The sequence below is a fragment of the Harpia harpyja genome, chromosome 7, assembly GCF_026419915.1.
Source record: "Harpia harpyja isolate bHarHar1 chromosome 7, bHarHar1 primary haplotype, whole genome shotgun sequence".
In the NCBI taxonomy this organism is placed as follows: Eukaryota; Metazoa; Chordata; class Aves; order Accipitriformes; family Accipitridae; genus Harpia; species Harpia harpyja.
The window spans coordinates 5,201,168-5,225,292 of NC_068946.1; the positions used below are offsets into that span (position 1 = coordinate 5,201,168).

The 24,125-nt window shown below is 44.5% G+C and overlaps 1 long non-coding RNA gene across 4 annotated transcripts in view; it reads right to left on the bottom strand.

Moving 5' to 3' along the window:
* Positions 1-21,678, bottom strand: part of LOC128143677 (uncharacterized) — a 35,531-nt gene extending 13,853 nt beyond the window's left edge. For all 4 annotated transcript variants that reach the window (XR_008235848.1, XR_008235847.1, XR_008235846.1 and 1 more), the window contains exons 1-4: positions 21,421-21,678; positions 17,894-18,049; positions 2,421-2,547; positions 554-791 (exon numbers count right to left, since the gene is read on the bottom strand). This is a non-coding gene — a long non-coding RNA (uncharacterized LOC128143677). The remainder of the gene's footprint in view (positions 1-553; positions 792-2,420; positions 2,548-17,893; positions 18,050-21,420) is intronic.
* Positions 21,679-24,125: the final 2,447 nt, after the last annotated feature.

Below are 24,125 nucleotides of genomic sequence, written 5' to 3' on the forward strand. Positions count from 1 at the left end.
AAGTATTAGGAAATACAACTGGTCAGCTAGCAGTAATAGACAATTCATAAGCTACTGTTTTCAGAGGAGTTTTTCCTTTCCTGCTCTGATCAAACTCCCTCCCTAAAGCTTATCCATAGTTCTGTCTAGACAGATATATGTTTTTGTCAGCCTTTTTAAGTGAGAAGAATGTTAAAAAGCCCCACAAACCCACAAAACTAGTTTTAGAGAATCTCAGTCTGGAGTCAAAGGGACAAAGCAACAAGCATCCCTAGCATTACTCCACCAAAATCAGTGGAGTTGCCCGAGCAGTGACTTTAGCCTCATGTTACTGCTCCAACATCACTCACCCTTCAAATTTTTTTTTTTTTTTGGTGCCTCAGCTTTCTGAAGCTACTTAAAATAGGTCAATTAACTTTCTCTTGGGGGACAAAACACAGTGTGAGACGACAAGACAGAAGTGTGGTCACCAGAACTGCCTGTACTCAGCATCCTTGGGTCAGATGCAGAGGGCAGCAAGTGGGAGGGAAGAAAAAAGGAGCCTCTTTATTTAATAATCCTTTGCCCCTCTTACCCTGTTTGGAATTTACGCTCAGCAGGTCATTTCACAGAGCCCAGAGCCAACAGTTTCACCGTGCACATGGTTTTGTTGCACACATCAGGCCTGAAGCAGAGTCCTAGACACAATGCCATCCACAAGATATGTTCGTCTGCAGATTAAAAGTTCTTCAAAGAATAGGAGAGCTGCAGTCTGACCAATGTGCCCACTGGAACTGTCAGTGTCAAAGGGTTAAGGCCCAATCCAAAACTCCCTGCAAATGTAAACACATGTGCAAACATAACTCCTTGCCGGAATGGTGTACCTTTAATATTACTGGTTGCCAATACCATCAATGGTAGCAGCAAAGTAGTCACTAGAAGATAATGGCATTCATCATAACCAAATATTACATGTTTACTTTCAGGTCCTGCAAAATAACCCTTATCATCTCTGGTCTACTAAACAAAACAAAAAAAGCACCTCAACCTCACAGCACTTAAAAATTATGAAGCCAATAACAATCAACCAAACTCACCCTGAGTAGGTGAAAACTCCAAAACACAATGGTGTATACATATACAGCTAATAAAATATCAAAACAGACTGTACAGATGAGAGGTAGGTTGCTTACAAATGAATATATTTTATATCAGATATAAAAGGTAAGCACAGGTGGGCCTATCTTCAAAATACAGAAGAAAACTTCACATCCATTCACCAGACCTGCTCTGCTGAGATGCCCCTGAAAGGTAGCAGGGGAAATAATACCAAACCCTGAGCCCAGATCTGGGCTGGTGTAGCCAATTAGCTCTAATGGACGGGTACTTACCAACCTCTGATCTGAAATGACTCCTAGTGTCTTTTTCAATTCTTATCTGAGCTAGCCCTTCCTAAGTAATGGAAAGGCCCGGCTCCTACAGTTATCTGGAAAATAGATAATCCCACTGGCGTCTGCACAGACACCTGAAACCTCATGATAAGCAGGTGAGTGATGCAGAGGGCACCCAGATGCAGGTAAAGCCAAGCTTCACTTTGCCAGTGTTCAGGAAGACTGAACAGGGGCAGTGGGGAACAAAGCTAAACACAGCGTAACAGAGCTTTCTTCCCCCATACGAGCATCAGGTGATACCAGCATCTAAGCTATATTATTTATCCTTTCCATTACAAAATGAACGTGGAGGCAACATGCTGAGCCAGGTAACAACACTGGTAATAGCACAAACTGTCCTCTCCATCTTAAGTGCAGCAATAGAGGGGGATAGCTGCCAGCTCCTTGCAAAGAGCAAAGAATTAAGCATTCAGCTTCCACGTTCTCCTACGTAAATGCTAGACATGACAATGAACCACGGAGTGGCTAATACCACATTCAGTTACCTTGTCTCCTGGATGTAGAAACCAGACAAACTCACTCACCAGAATCACTTACTGCTCACTAGACTCAAGCTGCTAAGTAGCATCCTCAGCTTTCCCTGTACAGCTGCAGCACATTCAGAGAGTGTGAGCACGCAGCTGCTTTTTTGGGTGCTATTACTTTCTGGGACCCCTCAAAAACTAGACTCCCACCAGTATCCCCAAACTCCAACGTGCATTTGTGTATGAAGAGCTTGAAGAAAGGGGGCTAAAGAAGAGGAGAGGAAAAAAAAAAAAGCAAAAGGAAACACCCTCTAGCCCAACAGGACAGACGAGCAAGGGCAGTTACTGTATGTAACGTTCTCCTACATGACTTGCAAGAGCACTGAAAGCTTACCTAGCTGTACATTTTTGCAGAGACCCACCACCTTCCACAGCCCCACTCGGACGCAAACAGGCTCTGCGGAAAAGCTGACAGAGAGTATGACACGCTCAGATACATACAGTACATCTGCAGGCACAAGTACAAACACACACAGACTGCGCTTACCTGAGGAGACAGGGAAGGTCAGAAAGGCTCAAGTTTAGCAGATTGCTGCCGGGGTCTCTCGAGGAGGTCCTGTCAGCAGAGCAGCTGCAAAGCGCAGAGGCAGATCCTCTCTGATCCCCTCGGATCCCTGTGATCGCAAAGACAAAGGCAGGCTCAGGCCTGAACAAGCCCAGACAAGCCCAAATAAAGCCTCTTCCTGAGCCTGCCCGGTTCCCAGAGAAGCCAGCCCTCTGGATGTCAGAGCTAGGTACCACAGACAGTCTCCCGCGGCCCGCAGGCTGGTGCAGACTACAGAGAGAGGTCAGCACACATCCATTTGTGACAATACGGCACCTAATTTCTTCCGGTGCAACATCATTGATTTCAGTGAGGCTGAAAGACACTGAACGGGAGCGCTTCAACTTCAGCACACTTGTGCCAGGGCTCAGTTTAACCTATTTCACCGAAAGAAGCCCGCGTTAGGGAGAATGCAAGGCTGCTCCCGGATTCTTCCTGGCAAAGGAATGTAAGCCACAACTTTGCGATCGCATCTGAGGCTCCAGGAGTGGGAAGAAGCGGACTGGCAACTGAGAGACATACTGCAGCAATGACATCAAAACCCATCGGTGCAGGACCCCAGGTTTGAGACGCACACACCATCAAACCCATCCGGCAGGGGCTGGAGCCTTTCTTCCCGCCAGTCCACGCAGCTTAAGTCCACCCATCCCAAAAACGCTCCCTCCTCTCTCCCCACCGCTAATTTTGTTACAAATGGTAGGGTTGCGGAGGGAGGCTGAGGCACCTCATTCATTCTCCAGAGAAGCACTTATAGTGCACACAGCTAATTAATAACGAGCCCTTCAGAGACAGAACTGCAGCAGCCTCCTCCCCACTCACACAATGCAGATATTTTTCCTCTCCTTTGTATCAGTGAGTGTTCACATTTACTTTTCTTAATAAAGCTGCAGGGCCAGATTCCAATTTCGGCACAGCACAAGCTCAGAGCAACCCTGCTGCCTTACTGGAGCACTCCACTGTTACCTACTTGAGAAAGTAAAGAATTTGGCCCATTAAATCCATCCAGGATAACATAAAAAACAAACCTGCACAAAATTAAATCAAGCTTGCAGGTTTGGGGTTTTTTTGCTTTTTAAACAGACTTCTATACAGACCACCCAATTCTACAGCATTTTTCAACCAACAACTAAGAGAGCCCCTCTGAAGTTTCCAGTGCCCACAGAGATCAGGCTAACTTACACTGAGGCTGTCTCCCTGCTGCAGCAGCCAATGGCACTTCCCTCCTCTGCTTTCCTCCAAGCGCCCTTGCTTCCCTGCCGTGATGTGAAGATGCAGCCGGGGGAAGAAAAAGGGGTCAGGATGCAGAGCGTGACGGGGGAGTGGGATATCTCTTGACAGCTCCAATGCATTCTTTTTCTTTTGTTTTCTAAGTGCATTTCCATAAAAATATTTTAAAAATAAACTAGCCTTATGCACAGAGTTCCCTAAGTTTGTACTGCAAGGGGATGAGCCCTTCACTCCCCACGTCTTCCACTTGGGAAGGATGCAGAGCAGAGTCCCCCTGGAAAGGAGCGTGAGGCACTGAACAGTGCTAACAGCAACAGGCAGCAAAAAGGGCCAGTTCGGCATTTGCTCATACAATTCATCAGGGCTCTCCTACTTCACGAGATGGAGGTTTCCACCTTACTCAAACTTCTAAACTGACAGCTTCCAAATAAAACAATAAAAAACCCCAAACCCAACTCCTGGGCAGCCTTTCTTTCCCACATGAGACAGTGGAGAGCTCTCTGCACCCCAGGAAATCCCAGCGTTTTCCTACCCAGCACCCTTCACAACTCCCTCCTCCTAATATGAATTCAGAATTTGATGCAGAGGTTGGCTGATTTGGTACAAATAACAAATATTTCAAGACTCTAGTCTTCTCGAGTCTCCGCACTTCGGTTTATACAGGAAGCAAATGTAAAAGCTACTACACTAAAATACAAGAGGAAGTGTACAAACCAGGTTCAATGCAGATGGCAAATTTTGTCTGCCTTTAAGCTAATAGTTTCCACGGTTTATATAAGAAATAACAAGAGATTACTTGCTGAGGTAGCCACAAGTGGCAACTGATTGTATCCCTAACTTAGGAAGTGCTACAAACACCTAAGTTTACACAAAACATCAAGTGCCCCCTACCTAGTAAAAGTCACTATTCAGTAGGGGCTGGTTTTGATAAGCCATCCAAACAGAAAGCAATAGTCAAGATACCTGAGCAACTTCTGAAGAGTGACTGTACGAAATGTGTATATACATTGGTCACACTGGGCTACTATACTGCAGCACAGCTCTGACATTGCTCAAGAGATCAAGCAGGCCTCTTTCCAGAGAGAGATCTTTAATGCTTTTGTGGTGGAACTTGTACAGTCATACATTCACCCTAGTGCAGGCCAACAATGGACAACACCACACAGGCTAAGTGACTACAGCCATTTTGACAACCAGCATTTGGACTAGCAAAGTGAAGAGACGTGCCAAAGAGGTCCTCTGGCACTGAACTGAGAAAGCCTGTACAGAGGAGGAGAAATGGAGTCAGTGACTCAGCTATCCTCTACCCACACAGACCTGGGTGAGAGAAGGCCCGTTAAACTGTGTGTTTCTACTGCTGCTGGATTTGTTCCTATGTCCATCGCTTCTCCGAGCTGCCTTCTTTTTCTCTATATATATTGCAGGGCTCCTCTTAGATCACGCTCCGGCCCTGAAGAGCAGAAAAAGCCAGGGTAAAATGAACGTGTCTCCCAACACGGCATAAAAGCGAACGATGACTAGGAAGATGAAAGGTGGCCTGAAGCAACCAGGTTGCGTAGGGACAGCTTGGATGAATTTCTACTCATGTGCATGAAATTACTTCCTTTCCCCACTCACTCTGGGCTTCGTGATCCGCCCACCCTCTTCAGCCCAGAGCAGCCGTACGTCCTTGCAACGTGCAGCACTGCTGCTTGCCCGATCAGGGATGCTCTCCAGCACGAAGGCCACCGCGCAAGAGGAGGCTCCCCAGGTGTGCACCTGTGACCATGCCAGTCTCCACACTTATAGGTACACAGCGCGTGGATTCCTTTGGGTTGGCCTTATGTTATCACCACAGGTTAGGGCATGCCTGGAACCTCCCTTTCTAAAGCAGGGTTTGAAGCCAAACGCTTGAGATTGGCCAAGCACGGGTGGGTATTAGCCTGACAGACCCCAAGCAGATTTAACGGCGGGAAATACGCTCCTACTCACTGTTCTGCACAACCACCACAGGAACAAGCGGATTTTAGTCATTTCCCAGACAACTGAGACACTTCACAGTTGAGCAGAAAAATTAAGCTGAATGACCTTGTTAAGTGCACACATTTGGAAGCCAGCAATCCAAGGCTTCCTACAGGCATGCTGGCACCAGGACTGAACAGTATTTTTGCACCACTGGCATCCTGCCATACAAGGGGCGACTGCTGCCTTTAACCTGCATGAGGTGTCACCACTTCAAAACCATGATCCCATCCACCAAAATTCATTAAGGATGGGTCTCACTGAAGAAAGCTCTCCAGAGCATAGAAACAGCAATTAGCAGCTGAGCTACTCTTGCTGTAATTTCAGCTCAGCTTACTCTCTTGCTGAGCGTTTAGGGCTTTACTGACACTTGGGGAGCACTTGAACTGGTCTCACTGATAGTGCCTTTATTGTTAAACCAAGCTGCGTTCAGACCTAACCTGATTACAGGGTAGGAAGCTCTTCCCCGAGAGAAATGCTGGATGCTGCTCCTTGTTCTTTACAGCAGCAGAGGGAGGCAGAAGAGCCAGTGGCTAAAAGCCAACGCCAGAAGTTCAGCTTAAACTAAGCAGAGAAACCGCATTAGGGACTGAAACTCAGTATCTGGGCAAATGGTAGATTATTTTATCTTCAAATCAAAGTGAGTCACCTTTCTGACATTCTGGTTCAGCCCAGCAATCTAGTAGACTGAATGAATTATCAACGCTTAGTAGTCAAGATTCCTTTAGTAGATCCCTTCTGTCCTCAAACTCTATGGAACTACGATCTGAATGTGAATTTACTTGAACTCACATTTTACCTTCACAGTTATCCTTAATCACAGTATCATGCACTAGTTAAAAACTTGTATTGTGTACAGCTATTAGCAGTAGATTTTAATGCCAGATGAGACATATATATGCACAGAAAAACTACCTACCATCTTGTTGATCTCCACCCTGCAGCCAAGACATCATGACACCAAGTTACCACTTCACCTACCAAGTGTAAAAGAGTATTCTCAAATAACGTGGAGGAAAACTGCAGTCTCGGTGCCTTTTTTAAGTCCCCAACTACTTCCCATCCATTCCAACCCTTTTCCCTCAATGGTACTACTACGGAGGCAGATTCATGAACACTTATGCAAACTGTCAGTCACAAGTCACTAATATGTGACTTCTCTCCCCTCAAAAACCATCACTTTAACATATAGATGGCAAAATTCTCGGTAAACAGGAAAAAAAAAATCAGGCTTTCCCCAAAGTACGTGTTTCCAGATCTCCTTTGCCAGGGCAGATAAGCAGAGGACTTTGTAGCTATCCACCTGTAACGAGCAGAGGATCCAGTTACCTTAATTGCAGCAAAGTGGCCTCTTAACAATGAACAGAAATATTGTATGTACAACACCAGTTATTGTGTTCATGGTTGTATTTATTATATAAATAGCTTGTGCATACTCAACAGGCCCTTTTACCTTGTATCATGAGTGTTTCTTAGAGGCCAAGTAAAACATGGCTGAAACATAGCCCAAAGTCTTCATACCAACCTGACAAACCTCAATAACCTGTTTTACATCTTCCATTGTGGAAATATCTTGGTTACCGTCTAAGTTGGGAAACTTTAGCAGCAAGCAAATGTGGAAGGCATCCAACCACAGTGTCGTATGTTTGAACAAGTTCCCTTAGCTTAGCTAAGGGAATGCCATGCTTCAGCAGAGCTGGATTAACTGTCCGTGTGTACAAGCTCATAGCCTGTGTTAACAGGAGTTAACACAACAAATATAAGCTCACGCTGAGGGAACGTTAGCCCAAATCAGCTACCTCTTATATGCTATAGTCTAAGAGTACGAAGGCACATTTCATCTACCAACTTACCTTGAGATAACATGATTGGGGTCTAAGCATTTAATTACTTCACTCTTGCAGCTAGCTCTCTGCTGAAGTTTTTACTTGCAGCAACTAAATGGACAAGGGCTGGAGACTAAGACACATTAACCAGCTGGAACTTGAACATAAGCATAAGGGAGGTTCTCAGGCTGCTAGAGGAGCACATGGACTCACCGACTTGAAAACTCAGATATAGGTCCAGCTCTCCTCCTTTCTCCTTAGACTGTCTTCTGGCAAGACTGCTGCAAACGCACATGCCTGTACATGCATACTTTGTAGAGGCTAATTACAGCTAATGAGATGGGGACCAAGCCTCTTCAGTTGCATAGGTGTAAACACAGAGCAAAGTGACTAGCATCAGTGAGCGTACTGCTACTCATCAAATGCTTGGGTTGCTAGATTATTGGTGCTCCCATTCATCTTGCAAATCTGAGTTGCCACTTTCGCAGACACATGAAGGACCCAGATCTTTCTAATCCTGAACCTAGTTTCTGTAGCATTGAGATTGTTCTTTAGCCGTCACATTCTGCAAGTATACCTGTAAATGCTGGGCTCTCCTTTTGCTTCACATTTAAGGAGAGAGTAACGGGAAAGACTGCTGAAGATCTGGCAATGAGAACAGAAAAGCCCTGAGACATGAGTCTCTGCAGAGTTCGGTGAGCCTTCCCAAATCCCTGCATGGCTGGCAGGCTGTCAGGGAACCCGTATGGCCCACGCTGCTGGCAGCTGTCTGGCTATGTTTATATCACACCACAATTTCCAGACAGAGGTGCTGTGTTTGAAGAGAAAAGTAATCAGTGAAGATGGTAGAGGCAATAAACAGATGTATCAATAAGCACTTCTGAGGGTTTGTGAAGGCATATTTTGCCCAAGAGGGGAGAAATACCTTCAGATATAAGGAAAGACCACCTCACAGGTAATGGTCTAATATACAAGCTACCCCTGCATACCACATGCTAATTAGCCTCCCTCATCAGTGCACAGCAACTCAGGTCCAGTTCTGTTTCCTGCGCTGCTTCTGTCTAAAGAGCCAAAACCCTCGTTAGACATTACCAAAAGTGTCATTTCCCAGAAGCTCCTGGTCTCCACGAATGCTGGCAAATTCTCTCCCGAACCATTCTGTGGGTACAACAGCCTATGAACATATCCCCTTTTTGCAGAAACAGGAAAAGGAAGCAGAGCGATTAGCATAAGGAACCGTACTAATTCAAGCACAGAGCAAGGGATGATGTTCCAGGCAATCAAGTATGTTTCCAGCAATGATTGAAATATCTGACTGCTCAAACTCAAGTGCCTTATTCACTCTGATAGCCTGTTTGGCCTTGCTCAGACATGTACCAGTTGCAAGATCAGGATTTTTCTTTCTTGTTAAGATTCTCTCTCCTTCCTGATTAGATAGAAACTGAAGTAAGGACATGCACACCCCAGATCTCCATGCTGCACAGGAGATGGCATCCAGCAATAACTGCCAGGTGCAGGTACACCTCAACACGCTGACATGGTTTGCAACTGCCCTGTTAGAAAGGACTTCTACCACTGACAGACTGAGACACACTGAAGTTCACTAGGCTGCAAAAGCCCAAAGTTGAGGCACTTTGACATATCCTACTTCTTTTCTGCAATGCAAAAACCTGTCCCTGTAGTCTCCAGGAAAAGAATGCTACAGAGGACACAGCTGTCACATTAGCTGTCTGAGAAGCAGACACCTCTTCAAATAGCCATTAATCTCCTCCTGGACTGCGTCATTCCTCCCCAATGTCACACCCACTCACAAGAGCAGGGCCTGGATGGCACAGAGATTCTGCCTATCAGTTGATGGAACAACTAAAGAGCAGCAAGCTGGATACCTACCTTCAGATAAGAAAGGCAAGACAAAAGACAAACTTTTGTACTAAGGTCATAAGAGCAGAGAGTCACAAGAAACAAGTCTTTCAGTTTGCTCCCTTGGACAGAGTTAGGGCTAGCTACAGTTCACCAAGTTCACCCATCAGCATTGCCACGGCTTTCTTAGCATTGCCACCAGTATTTGAATTACCTGCCTCAGAAAAGCAGGGTCTCCACCAATCTCTTGCATGGCTTTGCCTCTTAAAGAGAGGGAAGATGCTTCCCAATTCACTCACTCAACTAATCTCTCCAAAGGCACAGACCAAGCCTTAGCATTTGCTCTGTCAAGAATCCAGTAGGGACTGAACTAAGAATAGTACCTAAGGTGAAGGACAGAGCTTGCTAGTAGGATTAGCTGGTGCAATTACAGGTAGCAATTCCCTGCTCCTCAAAGGCTTTACCGTTAAGCAGCAAGAGAAATGCCTGCCTTCTTGGTGAGGTGGCTGCATGACTGCAACTTGGTGTGCTTCTGCCTCCCTCTGCTGGGAGTCAGGCAGTCAGCAGAAGGGGACACCTTGTCCTGGGAACAAGGTATCCCGTCCTCCTCTAACCTCAAGTGCTAGTGGAGAGACATCCCCCAGCAAGGGCCTCTGCAGGCGCACAAGGTCACAGGGCTGCAGCAGCAAGGAGGGGTATACAGATGGAAGAGTCTCCTTCAGAGGCATCTCGGAGAAGCTCATCGCATTTTCCCTACTAGTTCACAGGTGGAGACAAAGGGTCACTTGGTCAATCAGTTTAAAAAAACTGGCCTTTTGCTGTCAGCTTTCTCCCCCCCCCGCCCCGGCCCAATGCCCAACAGACTGCGGGTATTTTCATTTTGCTGCAGGCTTCACGTGTGTGGAACCAACAGAGTTTTCAGTGAGAAAAGGGGTCAAGTTCGGTTGCTTCACACGCAGAGCTGCTTAGGGAGGGAAGCCGATGCAGCAGCAAGCATCTGCCTTTGCACCCAAGGAACAGTGCAAGGCCAGCGGAAAACTGACAGCTCTGTTAGCCTGGCCACGCTTTCTCTACCACTGCTGCAACCCTTTGATTCCTCTTGAAATGACTGCCATGGAAAGAAATACTTTTCCTAATCCATCCTTCTCCAAACTCCCTGCCTGTTCCTGCCTAGTGAAAAGCAGCTTGGAACCCATTGAGATGGCACTGCACAGAGCAGTCATCAAGAACAGAACTGCAGCTCTCCAAAGCTTTGGAAAACACGCAGGCAGAGGTCTCCACATCCCTCCTGGCTGCTACCACAGCTCTTCAGGACATACGAGAACATGGCAAACAAGTCCAGCTTTAAATCAAGCTGCGCAGGCACGCAAATGCCAGTTCCATGTTCACAGTTCAAGTGGCTGTTTTTAGATGTTGTGCCACGCAAGTTGTTTATACAACTAAACGCACCAACATTGCCAATAACATGGCTCCAAGTTAAGAGCTTTGTTACCAAAAACACTCATCAAATGTAAATCCGAGTCAGTTTCTTAAAATAGAGAGTCTGAAAATAAACATCAGCTATATAGTAATATCATGAATGCTACCTACCAACAGAAACGCATTCATCACAACGTATTCAACTTGTGTGTTATACAGGAATGGTCAGAATAGAAACAATTTACCACTGCAAGTTTTTTCCGCATCTGAGGCCTCCTGCAAACGTTGCTTCTCCAATGATAAACTATCAGTTCACTAGCACCACAAGAAACTGCATATGAGGTAATCTAAGCAAGTGTCCCCTCTCCTCCACCTCAGTATTACGACCGTAGTATAAGGAGTTAAACTAACAGATTAACTTTGAGACACAAAGTTAAAAAGCCTTACCACACCCTCTTGCAACTCCTTCCAGAGCAAGGTGGCCAAATTCTGCTCGGCTAGCAGGTTGTGCTGCCAAGAGGTCCAGCTTGGAAGCAGCGTAGCAGGACACCCCCTTTACAAGCACTCCTCTGAGCCCTTGGCGGACTGCGGCCAGCAGCCCTGCACCTGGCCCATAGACCAAAGGAGCCTTCTTCCACTCTTGGGTTGCCACTTGGGGTGTAATTCTCCTAAGAGGGGCAGAACAGATCATCTGACACAGCGGCCTGCTGGTTGCAGTCTTCCTCTGCAGCAACATTATATTTGTTGGGGGGCCAAAAAAAGGCTATTACCAATTACAGAGCTTTAATTCCTAGCAGATAAGATGCGTGAACTGCCCTTCATCTTACTGTTCGCCTCGGGGTACAGTCCAGATACCTTGCGCGTGCTGCAACAACAATAATGCGAGCATCAGCTGCACTGCATCAGCAGTTATCCATTTCTTTGGTCTACACTTCCTTTCCATCAACAGTGCTGCTACATAATGTGCTACATCTGTCATTTTAGTCCCCAGAACATTAGAACATCGTGGCTGAGGCAACTGCAGAGCGGATGCTGCAGTGGTGGCTTGTCACCCAAGTTCAATTCACCTACTGGAGCCTTGCCGCTTCCCCATCATGACTGTTACCTGAATTGTTACAATAAGCCCCTGGGGACATGTCTACATGCAGTACCATCCCTCATTGCAATTGAAGGACATCCAGGAAAAGGACACTGCATTCTACTAACAGACATAAGGCATTGGACTTGGCCAACTCAATTGCTAAATGATTGGGGGGGAGGGGGGGAGAAGCAAGAGTACAGGGGTTGGCTGTCACAGCACTTGCAGCAGCATCTTTCAGTCGTGTGCCGTCCATCCGTCGTTGTCCCCCCCCTCCCCTTTCCCTGCAATGTCCTTCTTTGCTGAAGAGTTTTCAGACAGGGCTTTTGCTGCAGTGCATCAAAGAGCGGGTGACTTGCCAGCAAACCACAAAGTGTTCCCTCCTCTTGACTTCTCCCCCATCTACCCAAGGCACACTAGCCGATACTTAGTAATCGCACCCTGAGTAACTGCCTAGCCTGTCTATAGGACTGAGCCTCCAAGGAGGAGCAGGTCTTATTTGTACCACCCTTCCTTTAAACTCCTCCAGGATACACAAGGATCCTGCCTAGTTTTACCCTCTGTGTGCCATAACCAATATATACAGCTTCTCTGCAGAGCACTTTGCCTCTGCCCTGAGGCGTGCTGATTTTACCAGCCATATAGGCAAGGCAGCCTCAGAGCTAGGAATATTTCCTGGTATTCAGCCCAAGGTCTGTCTCCTCAGGACTGCAACCCAGTGTTCTAACTTGCATGCTTTTCCACAGTCCGGATTGATTCCAAGATCGGCTTCAGTGACAAGTTTCCTCCTGCCCTTCAGTACAAGGGTATTTTCTTCAGGCCCCTCTTTGCCTAGAGCATTTCAAATGTTACTCTCATGCACTTCTACAAACTGTACAAGGCAGACAGGTTAACGTTGCATGTTCTGCCACTGACAATGCTGCTGCATTAGCACGACAATGACTTCTGTCAAAAAAAGTATGTTCTTTACTATATGTAAAGGTACTCTCAGGTATCCCCCCGGAGGAGGTATGTGTGGGGAAGCATTTCAGAGACCGGGAGCTCCACAGGAGCCAAAACGCAGCACCTTAGGGATGACTTCCGCCAGCAACTTTCTCTCCTGCTACCCCCAGCCTGACAGTGACCTTCAAAATTAAAATGGCTCTCCACATAATTCTTTTTGTTTAATCAATTTGTACATAATTGCCCAACTCGCCGCCTTTTTTGAATGACAGGACTGGCAAAGGACTTATGACTGATGCTAAATTACAATCCACTGATATTTTAAACCTAAAAATTTCCCCAACAATTCAAGGTCAACAGCTAGTTCAAGGCCATTTCCAACCTTTTCTTCAATGTAATAGGCTCTTGTCTGTGAGCTTTCTGGGGCAGGGACCTTACTTTGTTTTCACAGATTCAACACAACTGCTGCTGCTAAACCAAGCATAGGGCATCTTCGATTAGCACATCCTCACTTTATTTTGTTTTCTTTAAGACAAGAGCAGAGTACTTTCTATTCACCACAAGTAAGCTTTTAAATTAGGTAAGTTTTGTCCTCTGTTTATAAATGTACACAGTTATTTGCTGCAGAATATTGATGCAAATTAAAACCCATTTAGATTTGCCAAATTTTAGTTCTTCCTCACTCAGCAGTAGGGACTCTCCCTTCTCAAAAGATCGGTTGTCTGAAAAGCAGGGGAAAGGCACAAGAAGGGTAGCCGAATGGCCACCCCGCTGTAGCAGCTTAGCTCTCCCAGCGTAATTAGAAATTCTAAAGGCTGAGCTGGAAAAATTACATCTTAAGGACATTTATGCCCAGGCATAGAGGTAGAAGAAAAAATATTAAGATTCTTGCCACATGGGAATTCTTGTGTTCACGTGTCAGACAGGGATGGGCAGAAAGCAATTTACAGCAGCTGGTAAGGCTTTTTAAATACCTTGGTGCATCACATCACACAACTGAGCCAATAATTTCCCCCACCCCTTGCACTCCTGATCACTCTGGATTCTGCAGTGAAAGAGCCAACTAGAAGAACCTGCAGAGGTTTTGCAAGAAGCAGCCTCTCTCACTTGCCCCAATCCAAATGTTTCAGTTCAGCGGGAAAATGGGCAAAACTGTTAAATGCTTTACATTATTCAGGAAAGGAAAGCATCTGTTCCCGATTCCTCACAGGATCAGGCATTACCAACGACGCTCCAATTGGGGCCCAGTAGCAATTTTTAAATTCCACTTTGTATAAGAGACCTTTCCTCCTATCACTTCTGTATTTCTTCACTCATAAAACCAGACCTCTTGGAAGAAAGAAACCTACAACCTGTGAGTTTGCTGCAGTGCTAGATAATACCCATGGACTATGTAATTCATTTGGGGGGGGAGGGAAGAAGCAGCACATTAATTTGGAAATAAGCTACAAGCCTACAGCCTAGCATACAGCCTGCTGTTGCACAACACTACACTTGCCTTAGCAGCACCAAAGGCAAGAGTTAAAACAAACTGTAGGCATATCCAGATATTTAAAGGATATGTGCCTTTTGCAGTGGGGCACCAGGCATAGAATCCATGACCTTCTCCAAAAATACATGCTGTCATTTGACCCAATCTTTCTTAACCATTTCTATACCAGCCACTGGAAATAGGTAATGAAAAGTCAGTATCAATAAGCAAACCACAATTTAAGTCCCTCTCATTAAACAAGTGGTAAAGCAGAGTCATCGGAAGCTCTGGTACTAATGCTGGCTATAACCACAAAGAATTTGGCATGGCATATCTCTGTGCAAGCTCATGAGCCCCAAGAGCAGGCACTCAGAAAAAAAAACTCCTTACATTTTATAAAACTAGTACTTTCTCCAGACACCTTACTCAAAAAAAAAAAAAAAAAAAAAAAAAAAGACTCTAGGAGGAGCAAATGCTGCAGGCAGCCCCAAACAGTAAAACTCACTCTAGAATCAATATGGCAGCCAGGAAAAGATCTCTGCTTTCCAGATCAGAGACTGGCATTAAAGGAAGAAATCAGCTGAAATATGGTCTTTCACCAGACATAGCAAAGTCTAGATTTCAGAAGCACTGAATCTATGCATTCAGGCTTTTCATTACACTGGCTCACATTATATTCACACCACCTGGGTACCTATCACTTTGGATTGCTGTAGGCATAGCACAGAAGTTTAAGGTGGTACTGGAGGTGCTAGGAACTCCAGTTAAGATTTAATGTGTGCTGAGGATGCCTTCCCAGGTGCACAAATCAAGAACTGCCAGAGCAGCATAGGATGTAAGAAGATAGATAGCATAAAGTACATTTTCCCTCTCCCAACCCTTGCACTCTGATGTTATTTTGTCTTTTGCAACTTTTCCTCCCATTGCTCAGCACCGAAGGGCTCTTTGCCCTTAATTCCCTTATAGTAGTATGTAATCAGTTATACTTCACCTGAATAGGAGATTACCAGTATGGTGCCACTTCAATAGAGGGACTACTATTAGAAATGCACAAATCTTGGATGTGGCTCATTTTTGTCCTTTATAATCATTCTTATTTTCTGTATCTGGAAGACAGTCATCTTGCCAACTTTTCAAGGAGACATGAAGAGAACCCTGTCAAGAGGCTCTCATGCCCATTTCTAGAAAGCTGAACTGCAGAGAATGTAGCTGCTTCCCTGCAGTTCCTGTGCTTTCACCACTTGTACCACCTTTGGTGAAATCTGTTCTATTTTAGAGCAGTTGGGTTTTTTTTCTTAAGACAGAGACCAACATGCTTTTATGCTGATTACTCTTCCACAATGCCCATATGTTGGAACACCCTGTCACATTTATTATCACTTGGTGATTTACATCAAGCCTGGTGTTAACTCAGTTACTTTTATTTTGTTGCTATTCCACTAATTAGAGTGGTTCTTCATAAATGCCACAAACTTATGCGTAAGTACTTTACAAATGAACTTAAGTCTCTTTGCTCATTAGTATGATGATGTAAGGAAAACAGAAGTAACATAGTATTAGGTTGCATAAAATCTGCATCACAAACACTTGAGTTTCAGTTACTTTAACTTGTGATTTACATCATGCAAAATTCAAGGTTTCATCCTTACATCTATGACTCCCTTTGTGTCTTCAAGACTTGGGGCCAGAGATACATCTGATGGAAGATCTGAAAGTTTCACTGAATTTAAAAGAACGACTTTGCAAGCCTAGGGGCTTGCCTCTATCATCAGCTTGCACTGTGTGACCTTGACAGATCAAGCTTTGGTCCCAGTTCCCCTCCTCTGTGATGAGGATAACACTTACCTTTCCTACAGATCTGACTGACTGTCCTTACTCCTTGTGCAAGCATGCGATAAAAAAGCCACCACAATTACAGATATAATCAATGTAAACATACACTACTACTCTCAAATAAAGTTGCAGACACAAGTAATTGCCTCAGCCTCAGTAGGGAAAAGAACACCCTTCCTGGTGTCAAGAGACATCACTAAAATAGGGAAGTCAAATATTTAGTCATTTCAGATGCTGCTAATGTCATCCAGCATCAACTCCAGAGCAGCAGCAAGGATCTAACTTGGTATGTGCTGTAAGAACTGACTGCTGAGTAGCACCCCCCCCCCCGCCCCCAGACACATAATATGAAATCCGTATCTACAGGGATTTCAGCACAGCTGACTTCACTGCTATTTCAACAGAATTGGTAATTGCTCAAACTGCATTTTTCCCATTGCCCCATTCATTCATACAGTTACCAAGACTCTGGAATTGGTAAGAAGCTACATTTCAATTAATACAGATATTTTTACACTAGGAAAATGCCAGTTGCTAGCAGACATTTATGTCCAAGTGATTTTTTTTTTTCCCCGCTTTATAGTTAAAAATTCAGTCCTCGTGCCATTAACAAGTTGTGTTCAGACTGCACATTTCTCCAGAAAATGCAAGTTAAACTTGTGCAGGAAAAGGCTGTGCTAACACATTTCCCATGCAAATTCAACTTTTGAAGGCTGTGGAAAGGTATTAATGCTCGGAGGTCATGAGACCACTTTTCTTAGATTCATAAAACACACTTTTTAAGCTTAGTTCAGCAGATACAAGCACACAGCGACATGGTCTTTTGGGAGAAGGGTGCTGAAGCTGAGGTCTGAGTCCGGACATTTCAAGAAACAACTGTTTTTTAACGGATTGCTTAAAAATCAGAGGTAAAGGCAAGTCAGTTGGGGCTGCAAAACCCCCGATTCCAGCTGGCAGCTCCGGAGAGCTCAGGACTACCACGAAAAGGGGAATCCCTGGCTAAGACTGCTGCTTTGCAGATCACTTGAAGGAGAAAAGCTCTGGCACTACTGCACTCTTAAAGCTGCAGTGTCCAATTTCTCCTTCGTCCTCCGCTATCCTGCCACACAACCCCCAGTTTCTTTTGGGGGGGGGGGGGGGTGACAAGGAGCCAGAGTGGGGAGACAAGCTGAGAAGTGTCAAGGAAAGGGGAAAGGAGGGGAGATGGAGGAACTTTCCTTTCCTGAAGTACTGCATCAGCAGCTAGGCAGTGCGTCCTGATGCACTCCTGCAAAGGCTCTGCAGCTTAGCACAGGGCTCGGACTGCAGCACAACTGCACCAGCCTAAAGGCATTAAAAACCCACCACCTGCTTGGAAAATCAGCGGCAGAGATAATGCAAAACCAGAGCTCCTGACAAGTAATTTTAGTGGGTTTAATTCTGGTTTGGGGCTTTTTTTTTTGTTGTTGGGGTTTTTTTTTTTTTGGTGGTGGTTTTAAAAAAGCAGATTAAAAAAGATTTCACTGATTCAGCCTCCCTCATATTGGTCCCAAGGAGAATTAAAAAGGCAGAGAGGAAACGAACTGAACGAAGTTTGATTAGCAAGCACACACCAGAAGTTGGACTTTTGAATCATTTATCAATTACAAAAGACAACCCTGCAGGAGGAAGAACCACAGCCTCTTTAAAATGCCTCCCTTCCTAAAAGCATGCAAAGGAAAGAGCTTCCATTAAAGCAGGTTAGGAAACCCTCCCTCCCTCCGAAGTTCTCTCTTCTTACCCCAAATCCACTCTGTAGAGCTCTGTTTTCTCAGAGATGAAACGTTGTCTAGAGCAGCAAAAGTTGCAGACTGCTTCTCCTGTGAGGGAGGCAGGACCTGGCATAAGTAGTGTCAGTCGGGTCCTTGCACTGAAGTGATGCCGGGAGAGCCCAGAGCTGTTCAGACAAGCAAGGAAAAAAAAGGGGGGGGGGAGGGGGAGTTAAAAACTCTTAAATCCCTGACACTGCAAGAACCCTGATCCTATAGGATTGTGTCTAAAAAGCAAGCACTCGCTCTCTGTACAGCCGTATTCCTGACAAGGTGGAGACTGAGCCATTTGATTGCCTGCTAGGTTTTCTCACCTGGTGATGTTGCTCTTGCAAGAGCAAAATTGAAAAGAAAATCGGACATCTGCAGAAGCCTCTCTGCTCCCACCTGAGCTAGTCTAAATTTGGGGTGCAGGCTGGCACTTACTCAGAACTCAGCAGTGGCTTCTCAGGCAAGCAGAAGCTAGAAAGATGCAGGGAGAGCGCTCTTCGAGTCTATCAGTAAGGACAGGGGTGACAAAAATAACAGGGAAAAATCTCATTCTCCATGGTATTGCCAACACCAGCGTTAACCATATCAAGAATTCAGACAGAAACTGCAAATAGGAATATTACATTTGAAAAAAACCAAAAAAGGTCACACCTTCCACAAGCATTTAACAGGTCCATTTTTTTTCCTGATACACAGAACAGTGTAAAGCCTGATCCAAAGACCTATCACTAACTTCAGCAAAGCTATGTTGTTTTAAACCAGCTGAGGCCTAGAAGAGCTTTTTGCCCTGTGTACATTTAATTCCTGCCTCTTATTGGTTTGACAGAATGCACAATTTATCCCTCAACTATTCCATTGATTAAGCCATCGAAAGGCTACAGCTAATGAAGTTGTGTAGACCCCTGTATTTCATGGTGGATTCAGCCCCTGTTTTCATGGCAGAGAGATTTAATGAGCACAGAGACAACATGCACTAGCCCATTTTCCTTCCATGTCATGGAGGTGAGAATCAGCATTATAGAACAAAAGAACTAGTGTCCAGAGAAAAGACTTCACTTTACATCCTAGAGTTACCAATTACTAATGATTTCTGGTTCTGTTATTCTAGTATCCAGTGCTAAGTGAGACTGAGAAAGGGGAATCCAGTTTAAGCTCAAGGTTATTGAAGGATATTGCCAGGGGAACAACCGAACGAGGCAGCATTTAAAATACGTGGGCAAGAGCTCTACAGCAAGCTGGCTCTGGAACCAACAGTTGCAGAGTGATAGTTTTGAAACATGTTAATTTTTCATCCACATACTTCAATGCACCATAGCAAAATGCCAAGTGTACATCAGGGTCAATCTAAATTTATTATTGCCTTTTGGTACCACCCTTGAAAGCTTTTAGATCAAGTTTTCAGATATGCTGATTATCTGTATCCAAAAGAGTCCTGGCACTGACTGGAAAATGTTTTTCTTCTTTTTCACCTTCATTGCTTTTCCATTTGGAGATTAGCTTTTTGACTGGACCACTTACACCTGCCTGTCAGTTCCATAACACAAATGCACAGGATACCTGTTCTTTGCCAGGTGAGATATAGTATATGCAGATTAAGATCTGCACCCAGCATGCCAGTCATTACCAACCACTCAGCAGAGGTCTAGCCTAGGATTCAGGGGACTGGGTCAGTTCTTACTTCTTTATACCTGTTGCATAAGATAGCATACTCAATTATTCTGGTTTTACACCACCACAGAAGAGCACAGAGAGACAAAATGGGGTATTCAGCTTTGTATTTATAGTTACTTGTGCCTTGCTACAGGCATTGTACTGCTGCACCTACTGCATGGCAGAGTTAGCACTAACAGGCAGGATATTCTCAGTGTAAGAAAGCCCACTACCTCTGCAGGCCTTCAGTGACACCTGAAAGTAGGCTAAAACCAGCAGCGAGAAGAGAGTCCCTTGAACGTCAAAAAGTTTTACTGAAATTTTATACATCTTTGCCAAGGCTTTGAAAACATTGATTTACTGAAGTGTTTCACAATACTTCAAGGCCACTCACTCTACAAACCAGAAACACATAGTTAATCTGTAGTAGGTAAGATGAGAAAAAGCACCGCTTTAATGAAACAAAGCTCCAACGCACAGTCTGTATGCAATATGCCAAGGAATGAATGCACTGAACACCACATACCATCCCAAACTCTGCACCAATTTGCTGCTGCAACACAGTCCATTAATAGTAACAGGGTTATGCATTTTGGTGCATTTCACTTTGTTACAGGAGAACAAATATGTTATGATGCAGGATTTTGTTTTTCATCAATCAGTCTAATCTTAATGTGGCATTGAGATAAGGGCAGAGGGATATTCAGCTGTCAGATGTTCCGAGAAAACCTTTGACTTTCCTCAGCTGTATTCATGCAGTTCAGCTGTTATGGAGTGCAGCAGTCCTGGGCTGCTCAGCTTTCTGACCTGAAGTGCAAGACAGCTCTGCTGCAGTATTATGCCATCAGATACTGCCTAGGCCACTATTTATGTTAGAACATAAAGGTGGTTGGTAGATAGTGCTTTTGCTTTTATTACAGTTTCCAAAACTTCTTGGATGGAATAAATAACCCTACTGCAATGGTTAAACCTGTATCACTCAATAAGAATTCAATATAAAGGTGAATACTGGCATTCAGCATTGCATTGTCCACTCAGAATGATAAAAACCTAGGACTGAAGATGTGAACGTCAAAGCAAGAGCTAAGATATTCCCAGACTACGAAGCCTCCACGTAGTTAAAGGTTTCTTCTCATGAGTGTGCTATTTATATACTATTAATTTTTGTTGTTTGGTTTTAATCTAGGACAATATGTCTAATACTAATTAGTCAGGAAACTGATTACCAGCACAACAATATCCATTATTAATTTCAGAAGTTCAGTGTGTCAATCTTAATCAATATTTACCTAAGATACAGTGACTACTAAACTCCAGTCAAGTATGTTTTGGGGAACTTAAGGTAGCTCAATGATTACAGCACTTCCTACATGCCTGTCTTCTGTCCACCTTTTACATCACAAGCCAAGAAAAGCAATTTCTTACCCAGCCCCAAAGAGTCTGGAGAAGGCCAGCGTTGTTCAGTGGACAAAGTACTGCCACAGAATAGCTAAGCCTTCAAAGGCTTGGAGTTTTAATTCCTGAGCACTCCAGAAGCTGTCAGAGCCAGCCGGACAGCAACACAAGTTACCTGCCTTTTGCCTCTTTCTGAAGTAAATTAACCTATTATGATACAGACTCAAAACTGCTGAAGCTCTGAATCAATTTGGATGTTCGTGTTAGAGAACGAACAAGGAAAGGTGATTACTGTTAACACCAAGGGCAGAGAGGAGGCATCACTTCATCTGTGAATTACCTTTGCTTATTTTGAGTAGACAGATTTTAGTCCATCTCCACATATCTACAACAATGGGGATCAGTAGTTGCTTTATGAATTTTTTTTTTTTTTTGCCCCTCAGATAGGATAGGTACAACTTACTCTTTTAGTTAATGCACTAAGAGGTCCTCAGGAGCCACAAGTAATGTCTTCGGCTACTGAAAGATAAGCAAAGCTGCCTAGCTTCCTTTGCCCTCCTGCACAAGATGAAGATAACATTTCTCTACATTACAATGAAGAAACAGCATGTTTAGCCTATAACTTCCACTTCCATCCTCGCTTAGCCCCAGACTGAAAAGGTGCCTGAAGGCAGTTTGTCCCAGTGCAGGAATTCCTGGGGAAGATGCCAGCACTTTAATCTGCTGAGAGCATCACTCTGTTAGAACAAAAGGCAGAAATTAGGCACAGCTTACTCGATTGATCAGTTCTGTTTTGATTCAGGTAGAGTACTTGGTGAAGATTAACTCTCCTCCTCCCCAGCCCCCAACTCCTTTCCCCTTGTCACTACTTTTATGGCATATTCGTGGTTCAGCTGCACCCTGGTTGCTGAGCGATGGCAGACTGCATCATTACTGCAGCAATGCTGCTGAAGGACTCATCTAGTCTTGGTGACAGAACTTTACACTGAGGCATTAAGTCAGGTTTTAGTCCCATGACTGGTTGGGGATAGCAGCAGAGAGGTAATTGAATTCGCTAGTAATGCCATTCACTCAAGCTTCACAGCAAGTCAGCTGTGTTAACATACCTTCCTGCCCCACTCAAGTTGCACACCTGTGAGGCATTCGCTGGACATGATATCTACAGCTTAAAGGCTACAGTTTAAAAAGGAAAGTCGACAAACAATAGAAACAGAAGCTCTTAAGAGGCAGTATTACTCTAATACTCTCTCACCTTAGAGTATCTCAGCTTTACTTTGATGCTAGGCTCTTTAGGAGCCAAGCTGTCCAGACAGAACACCAGAGCAGTCAGGTCTTAGGAACATCACCTGCCATCGCTACAACGGGGCTCCTGCATAGATCAGCTTTCCAGCCTCTAAACACAGTTTGTCTGGATGCACAGAGGTAGCATTGTTTAATACTAAACAGGCAAAAGTAAATCTAAACTTCTTAAACTGGATTGGAAATTTCCCTCTATCAGGCCCATTCAAGGCTTTAAGTGAGCACGCTTAACCACAAACCAACTTGAAGCACAACTGCAGCTCCAGAACTCCTTAAGTAGCTAAGTCATTGACTTGCCTCAATAGCCATAACAAAGCCTCTTTTTCTTACTCTCTCCCACACCAGTTTAAGAACTACTGTTATGATTTTTACAGTCTGGTTTTCCAGAAGCCACAAGACAGTAATTTTATTTTCTACTAAGAACCCCAGCTGCTGCACAGCTGTTCTTTATTGCTTCACAGCAGAAGTTAACAGCTTTACTCAAAGTCATGTGAGCTTGATAGTCTAGAACTTCAGAGCTTTCCTGGAAGCTTGTCACCCCAGCACAGGGAGTGACCAAGCTCCACCAGGCTCTGCAGCAGCATGACCAAGCAGGGCTCCCAGCTCATGAAACAACACACGAGAACCAAGGAATGATAAAGCATCCACAGAAATTACTCAGTCATTTACAGGCACATCTATAGATCATTGGCAGTAGATGCCTTTGCAGAGGCTAATAAATCTGGCGGTTATCAGACAAGTTTCCTCTAAGATTACTTCATCAAAAGCTTGCTATACTGAAGCACACCTTACCTCTTCAAAGCAGCACAAACCCCATCCTGGCTCATTTTCACCTCTCTACACTTTGAGACTAGTCTGTGACTGCAACACCAAGGGGCAACAAACTCCCACTACAGCAAGCTCACTTTTTTGGTATTGTTTTTCCCACTCCTAACTAAAGAGCCACTTGCTGTGGAAGAGCTTTCAATTGCTATGCCAAAACACAGTCTCTACTTGAGGTTTACAGGCTAGAGTTTCTCAACTGGTAAGCTGCTCTCTTCAGCTTAATACTTCCTCCTCTGAAACACCCTCTTTAAACACCAACCAGAACAGCTCTTTTTCCTACAGAGCTTTTATTTGCTTGTAGAACACCTGCCTCCTTAATGCCCCTTCCTTTGCTAACTACCTTTTATTCCTTTATTGGCATCACATGTCTCATCTGTCACACTGGACCTATTTCTCTTAAAGGAGCATGCAACTGAGTAAGTCTGAAAAGGCATTGACAAAAGCACACTTTTTCTGACAAAAGCACATTCTGATCCAAACCATCATCCCGATAAAATCTTACTTGCCCCAAATTATGAGATGTTAGAGCTCCTTAATGAAACTGCTGAGATATTTTTAACATGGTCAAAAAACCTATTTTATCTTCTGACCTTCAGCTCAGAAATAGCTGCACCATTTTTTTCAGACACTTCCAAAAATTGACTGCACAGAGTGAACCCCCCCCTACGATTTCAGCCTCAATATTTAAAGTTTGGCATCATATAACTAGCTGAAAACATGGTCTCTCAACAGAAGATGTTAAACAACTGCTGCTACTCCCAACTTCCAGCTCTATCTGGAATAATAACAGGCTCAAGTGACCAGGGTCTCAGCTGTTCATCTCATTCAATGTGCCAGAAATATGCAGCAGGGAGATTTGCACTTTAATGATTTCTGCTAAAGTAGATGGCAAAGCCCCTTTTTCTTCCAGAACAGAAAACAGACTGTGAAAGGGGACTCCCATTTACCTCCTCTCACAGTCTGCTATACCCAAACAGACCCAGATTAGCTTCTGAGAGCTAAGCAAGCTTTGTCATCAGGTCATTGACGGGTTAAATACGTAGC